Genomic DNA, 8,428 nt, shown 5'->3' on the forward strand with positions numbered 1-8,428 from the left:
ATGGAGAGAATTTAAAAATTATGATTATACCAAAGAGCTACAAGCGATGGTGATGTCCACTCGTGCTCTCTCAAGTAGAGATTAGATGGAAATCTAGACAGACTCTGGATGGAGGATGCACTAAGTGTAGAAGGGGGTATTGGATGCCTTAGCTTATGGAAACCATGTCCGTATATAGTAATGTAGGCGGTGTGATAGACATGTATACAATGAGGGTAGTTACACTGCATAGACATGATCACCGCATGTGCATCAAGAACGCGTCCCACGACCACTGCCCACTAATGATGGACCTGGTATCTGAGGTAATATTCTAGGGAATATTTATCATATCATTGCTCCATCTAATGCTCGTACACCTGACCATATCCTAACCATCATCAATGGTCATAGTAATGACCCCATTGGCGTCTAAGTTGGGGTTCCCACTAAAGACATATACACCATTGCTACTCCTCATAATGGGGGCCTAACAAATGTAAATTATATATCAAAAGTGAGATACATGGTGAGAGGTGGGCATTGAGTGCATACTAACAGATATGTGAATGTTTTAAAGCTCACCCAAAACATGGGGGTTATTCAGAGTGGTTATAATTGTACAAAACATGCGGGTCATTCATAGTGGTTATGATTGTACAAAAATAGAATTTGTCAAATGGACTTTACAAATTAAAGAAAGATCTATAGACCATCCAAACAATCAAGGTAGAGTGGTAATTCCATCACAAATGTTGATCCATGGAAACTCCCTTATGAGTTTTGTAGAATGGGTATACAAAGATCTTCAAAGAGTAGAGGATTATGCATGCTTCTTCAAAGACCGGGCTATTCTTGTACCATGAAATCAAGAGGATGGTGAGATCCATGAACTAGCCTTGAGTGCATTACCTAGTCTTGAAAGAGAATACCTGCAAATTTGGTTGTTTCTTCTGCACATGAAAAAATATTTCATAAAAGGCAGATAATGAGAGAGAGAACACACACATGAGAGCAAGCCCTAATAGATTAATGTAACCCTAACCATAGAGGGAAACCATATTCACTCTCACACAATGCATAATAGAAGAAGACTACACACCACACACTACATGTGCTATGTTCACACACAAAATAACCCTATCTAATGTCCACACACTGTGGCCAGCTGGATGCAGCCATTTATTGTCACACACATGCTACTATCTACCATGCTAGCACATATTATGCCTGACTCCATTTATCATCAAGCTTGTAATCTCAATAGCTCCTCTCAAGCTCATGATGTACATCCATAGATGAATATGAGCTTGGGCTATCAGCACTCCCCCTCAAGCTCATCGCATGTACTCCCAACATGGTACGGAAGTACTCAAACTTCTCTCTCCCAATTGACTTCATAAATATGTCAGCAAAACCTTCTCTTTAGTCTTCACATACTTCAAGTCCACTGTCCCATCCAACACTTTCTCCCTGACAAAATGATACTGGACCTCTATATGTTTGGTCCACGCATGAAAAACTAGATTATTAGCCAAGTGTATGCCAAGTGTATGCTACTCATGTTTTCACAGTAGTGTATGACAACCTTGCCCTCAATAGACTCACCCAAATCAAAAGAAGTTTCTTTAACCATACTCCTTCATGTGCAGCTATGGATGCTCCTCTGTACTCAGCCTCTGTACTAGATAAAGCAACAGTGGGTTTCTTCTTTCTACTCCAACTCACCACAACACTCCCAAATGTAAAGGCATAACCACTAGTAGATCTCCTGTCACATAAGAGCTACCTACCCAATCTGCACCTGTGTAGCCATATACATCTAAGGCTTTACCATGCTCATAAAGAAGACCATAATGTGAAGTGGTCTTTACATAACGTGCATGATCCATCTCACTGCATCCAAATGAGGCCTACTAGGGATTTGCATAAATTGACTCACTAGCTCCACAACATAACTCAAGTTTGGCCATGTAATAGTCATGTAAATAAGGATACCAACCATCTTCCTGTACATACATGGATCTTCTAACTCTTCACTAAAATCTGCCCCCTCAACTTCACATTTTTCTCCAAGGGTGTACTCATGGGTTTACACCCAGTCATCCCATATCTAGCCAACATATCCAATGCATATTGAGCTGGACTAGCCATATTCCTCCATGATCTTTGACCACTTCAATGCCAAGAAAATACTTCAAATCACCAAATTCTTTCATATCAAACTACCCACTCAATGCCTTCTTAACATGTATAATATATGTAGCCAGAATCAAGTCATCCACATAGATGACAACCACAACAATCCCATGATCTATCAGTGAAGAATCTACCATAGAAACCTAAAAACCAATAGAGATAAGATATCGGCTTATCTTATCACTCCAAGCATGAGGTGCTTGTTTCAGCCCCATAAAGTGCTTTCTTCAACCTGCATACATGAGTGGGGTACCTTGGGTGTACATAACCTTCTGGCTACTCCATAAAAACTTCCTCTTGCAAAATAACCATTTAGAAATGCATTCTTGACATCCATTTGATGCATTTCCCAACCATTTGCTGCAGCTATGGCAATAATTGACCTCATAGTTCCCATCTTTGCCACTGGACTAAATGTCTCATCTCATAATCCAAGCCTTGGGTCTGTGCATAACCTAGCAACCAGTTGTGCTTTATGATGCTCAATATAACCATCTAACTTGCATTTCACCTTATAAACCCATTTATAGCCAATGAAATTCTTGCCTTGTGGTAAGGCAACCAAATCCCAAGTATTATTATGAACCAATGCATCCATCTCCTCATCCATTGCCTTTTCCCATACATGATTTCCAAGAGCTTCTGCATAGTATGTAGGTTCCACATGCTTTACCAAAGATGTCATATATGCATAGTGCATAGCAAAACCATGGTATGTCAACCTATCAACTGGATATCTGACTCTTTGTGATCTCCGTAAATCCTGTGGATCACTCTGTACACCTGTCACTCTAGCATGTGGAGGTACATATCTCTCTTCGCACCTGGTGTTGTGCGTAAGACTGGTATGCCAAGTTCCTTATCCAAACTCTCTGAACTAGATGACTCATATCCTATAATGCCAATACCTTCAACTTTCTTCTTTCCTTTGTTCATGCCTGGTGTGCTTCCACTGTTATGCATCAAACACCCTGATCATGGACGTACACTGCTACCACTTGACTCTTGTGGTCTAGACATAGAAGTAGAACTTTCTTGTGGTGGTAAGTCCACATGCACATCATCATCACTAGAATCGTTGGCATCCTCATCTTTTACTTTGTACCAAACTAGCAAGTTCATCAAACACCACATCTCGTGAAATAAGCACTTTCCTAGTATCTGGATTGTAGCATTTGTATGCTTTGCAATCCTGTGCATACCCAACAAAGATACACTTTTCAGCCTTTGGATCAAGTTTCTTCCTCTTCTCATCCGACAGATGCACATAAGCAATGCTACCAAACACTTTTAGATACCCAATGTCTGGCTTATATCCAATAAGATGCATCTTTGGCATTCTTCCATGTATGGCAGTTGTAGGTGTCTTGTTAAGCAAATACACCATTGTGGCACATACTTTTGCCCAATAAAAGTTTGGCATGCTCTTCTCATTTAGCATTGCCCTAGCCACATCACTAATGACCCTGTTTTTCCTCTTAGAAACACCATTTTGCTGAGGTGTGTATCTGCATGAAAGCTGCCTTGTAATGCTATTCTTCCTCAAGAAGTCCTCAAGTGCATGTGAGCTGTATTCACCACCTCCATCTGTCCTCAAGCATTTGATCCAACAACCATATTGCTTTTTTGTAAATGCTTAGCCTAAGGCTCCACATTTTCAGAAAATTTTGGATTAAGGTCCAAATAAGGTTCCAAAGGGCCAATTGGATTAATCCAAGTGTTGGGATGACAAAAATGCAAAGAATAAAAGAAAATACCCCAAAAATGAGTAAATGCTCACATAAGATGAAGAGTTGACTGAGTACTGGGTTTATTAGTTAAAAATTGAGATATTTTAAGTAAATAATGAATTTTTGACACCTTATTAAGGAGGGAGAGCCCCATCAAGTAGGTGCATTTTTTATCATCATTGCTTGAAATTTCTAATTCAAAAAAATCAAGCTATTTCATCTCTCCTCTCTCTCCTGGTGCAAACTGGATCAAAAAGGGAGCCAACACAACTGATTCAAAACTTGTCCAAATTAGGTCAAATTGAAGCTGGAAGCCTCTAGAACCTAGTTGGACTTGGTTAGTGGCCTCCCTTACCTATAAATATATCCTCGTTCCTTTGTATTTTCATCTTTGTGAATTTACATGCCATTATTATCTTCATTTTAGTGTAATTCTACTATCCCTCTATTTTGCCTCTACTTTTGGGAGCTTTGGAGCTTCCCAATTCTCCATCCTCTCTTGGAGATAACCCTCCCCCTCTTGGTGGCCAAGGACTTGCTTGTGGCCTTCACTTCTATCTAAAGAATCAAGCCAAAATCAAAGGTAAACCTTAATTTAATAGTTTTTTTCTATTCCTCTCAATGATTTTCTCCTTCTCAACCCCTCTAATGCTTGAGAATCTTTCAATTGAATGCTTTTCTTTTGAAATCAAGCTCTTCAATGATTTATAATGCTTAAATGTTTTAATGCTAATTTTTATACTTAATAATTAGTGCTTTTTGTTAATAAATCTCTCTTTTGGAAAGATTAACCATCTTTATTGTTAGGTCCTTAGTAGAAGGATGATTATTAATGATAATCTCATTATCTTAATCTAAACTCTAGGCTTGACAAGCTAGAGAAAGAGATTGGATATTTTTTATGATTTTAATCTAGCTAATTTCTTTATGCTAATTTACGATTAAGAAAAATCATATTAACTCATTTAAATTGAAAGAGTGTTATGCTAACATTTTTAGAAATGAGGAATGGTTATTTTAGAATAATCAAGAGATTTAATCATAATTATGCTTATAATTATGATTATACTTATGCTAGGTATGCATAATTAAGTTTTAGTCTAAAAGAGGAGTTCTTATCATATTTCAAATACAATTTTTCATTTCAAATTAGAAAATTGAACATTTTCAGTAAGCTCTGGCAAAATTTCCAGAAAAGAGATAAAGCTTATTTTTATGCATAATTTCAATAATGCAAAAAGAGGAATTCCTATCATATTCTAGGCACATATATTCTTATGTTAAAAGAATGATTTTTGTCATTTTTTTGGAAAATACTTTTATAGAATTTATGCATAATTATTTAAGGAGAAAAGAGGAATTTTTGGCATATTTCAAAATATGAGTATTCTTATTTATTTATCAAAAGCAAAATTCTGAGTATTATCATTTTCTTAGAAAATACGGGAATGAATTTATGCATAATAAATTTTATGCAAAAAGAGGAGTTTTGAGCATTATCCAATTGTTAGAAAAATAAAGAAGGTTATGCACATTTTTCTAGAATCATTCAATTTACGAGAGTTATGGAAATGATTCATTTAAATAATTTGATTAGTTTTTATACTAAAAGAAGAAATATGGGTATAATTGATTTTGTAAATCCCATGAATCTTTTATTCAAAAAGAAGAATATCGAGTATATCTTACTTTGAGAAATTTGAGAAAGAATGTGAAAATATTCATCGAAAAAAACTTGGATAATTCATAATCAAAAAAAGGAATTTCGAATACTTTTAACTTTTGGAAATTTGAAGTATATGTCTAGATTCTTGGAAAATAGAATCTTGGAGTACTTTTTGAATGGGAAAAGGACTTCCCAAAAAAAGACCAGAAACACGCTTAGTTGAATGAATGTATGACTGATTTATTCCTAGTTTCCCTGGAAAAGGAATATGGAATCCCTGAGCGGATCAAGGATCCAAAAAGTGAACAAAAATTTAGATTTAATGGAAATTTAGATTTAAACATGGGATGTCCATCTATAAAATCCAATTCATGGATTAAAAGTCTTCATTAATGAAGCTTAAGGAATGAAAACACAATACGTAAATGCTCTTCCTGAGTTTTTACTATAAATTTTTTATAAAATTCATTTTTCTTTTTTTTAAACCTTCAACAACATTCTGATACTTAGATTTAATGGAATCAAGAAAATGTTACCTTTAACTAAGCCAAGAAATTGGCAAAAACTTACAAAAGTTCTATCAATATCGAAAGTAGAGTAACTATACTTTCAACTTGAGTTGAATGGATGTGAATGAGTGTGAATGGATATAGGAATGATGTGAATGGATGTGAATGAATGTGAATGGATATAGGAATAATGTGAATGGATGTAAATGAATGTGAATGGATATAGGAATGATGTGAATGGATGTGAATGAATGTGAATGAATGTGAATGAATGCGAATGGATATAGGAATGATGTGAATGGATGTGAATGAATGTGAATGAATGTGAATGGATGTGAATGAATGTGAATGGATATAGGAATGATGTGAATAGATGTGAATGGATGTGAATGAATGTGAATGGATATAGAAATGATGTGAATGAATGTGAATGAATGCGAATGAATGCGAATGAATGTGAATGGATATAGGAATGATGTGAAAACAACATTCTGATACTTAGATTTAATGGAATCAAGAAAATGTTACCTTTAACTAAGCCAAGCAATTGGCAAAAACTTACAAAATTTCTATCAGTATCGAAAGTAGAGTAACTGTACTTTCAACCTGAGTTGAATGGATGTGAATGAGTGTGAATGGATATAGGAATAATGTGAATGGATGTGAATGAATGTGAATGGATATAGAAATGATGTGAATGGATGTGAATGAATGTGAATGAATGCGAATAGATATAAGAATGATGTGAATGGATGTGAATGAATGTGAATGGATATAGGAATGATGTGAATGGATGTGAATGAATATGAATGGATATAGGAATGATGTGAATAGATGTGAATGGATATAGGAACGATGTGAATGGAAGTGAATAGATATAGGAATGATGTGAATGGATGTAGGAATGATGTGAATGGATATAGGAATAATGTGAATGGATGTGAATGAATGTGAATAGATATAGGAACGATGTGAATGGAAGTGAATGGTTGTGAATGAATATAGGAATGATGTGAATGTATGTAGGAATGATGTGAATGAATGTAAGAATGAGGTGAATGGAAGAGAATGGATGTGAGTGGATGTAGGAATGGTGTGAATGGATGTGAGTTGATATAGGAATGATGTGATTGGATGTGAATTAATAAAGAAAATGTGGGATAATGAGAAATGACATGGAATGGGACGATGAGAAATGATGTGGAATGATGAGATATGATGAGGAATAATGTGAAAGGATGTGGGATGATGAGGAAAGATGGGAATTTTGTTTGGAACTTTATTTTTATGTGAAACCTATTTTTTAAGATTATATTATGTCAAGAATGCTATGAAAGCATTTTGGCTATCTTGTGGAATGAGGTCGTGGGGACCTAAGTGAAAAAGTTACAATAGTTGACGGAGAGTCAATGAAGGACGTCTCACGTGGCAGGTCGGCTGAGGTCTTGACCAGCCTCAGTTCGATTAAAATCGTGAGCTTCTGGTACGATGGATGAGGGACCAAGGAAGCGGCCTATGAGTGAAGCACTAGGTCACCTGCTAAGGAACCTAGAGAGTGCTAACCATACAGTGCTCAGGCTTTGGGTCGTCCAGGATACCCACGCATGCGTCTAGGAAGAAAATGAGTTGGAGTTGTTTTCTGAACACACGGGCATGGATCTGGCTGATTGGCCTTGCTAGTCTTCAACGGATGAGTTCATGACCCTTTTACATGGATCTTGCTGATTGATCTAGCTGATCCTCAATGGAGAGTCCGTCTGGATTTTATGTGATTATATTCCTAGGTACTATGGGCTAGGGGACTATTGAAACGGCCCCTGAGTGAATAGGTGGTGAGCGTTCTAGTTGCCAATGATGCCATAGGTACACAGAGGAATGAATGATTGGAAACTTGACTTCAAACTGGATATTTGGAGGATTAGGATCTAAATACTATGGTTTCATCTCAATTCTTCTTTAAAGATAGCCGTATCTGTGAAAGGCAATTTCATATTGGGTGCGTAAGTGGTATGTTTGAATTGTATTTTGCATGAGATCCAGCTAGGGGGCCTGGGAACTCTTTTCCCTGGAACCTAGGACAAAACATAACCAAATTTCTAAATGGATCCTATCAATAGAGTGGTTGGGCGGTTGGCTAATCCATGGGATTGGATGGGGTTAGGCTGGACTAATGGATTCCTAAAATAAAATTTAATTTTGTTTAACTTACGATAGTTGAAGTGAATCACGGATAATCCTTGTTCTATGGAAAAGAATCAACGGTTGTGTCTCTTGACGGGGAAAAAAGCATTGGTCTCTATGATCCAAGTGCAAGTTCCTCCCTTGATCTGGCCATGTGACCTATG

Source organism: Cibotium barometz, chromosome 12 (genome assembly GCF_041138505.1).
Source record: "Cibotium barometz isolate CiBa-2024 chromosome 12, ASM4113850v1, whole genome shotgun sequence".
NCBI lineage: Eukaryota > Viridiplantae > Streptophyta > Polypodiopsida > Cyatheales > Cibotiaceae > Cibotium > Cibotium barometz.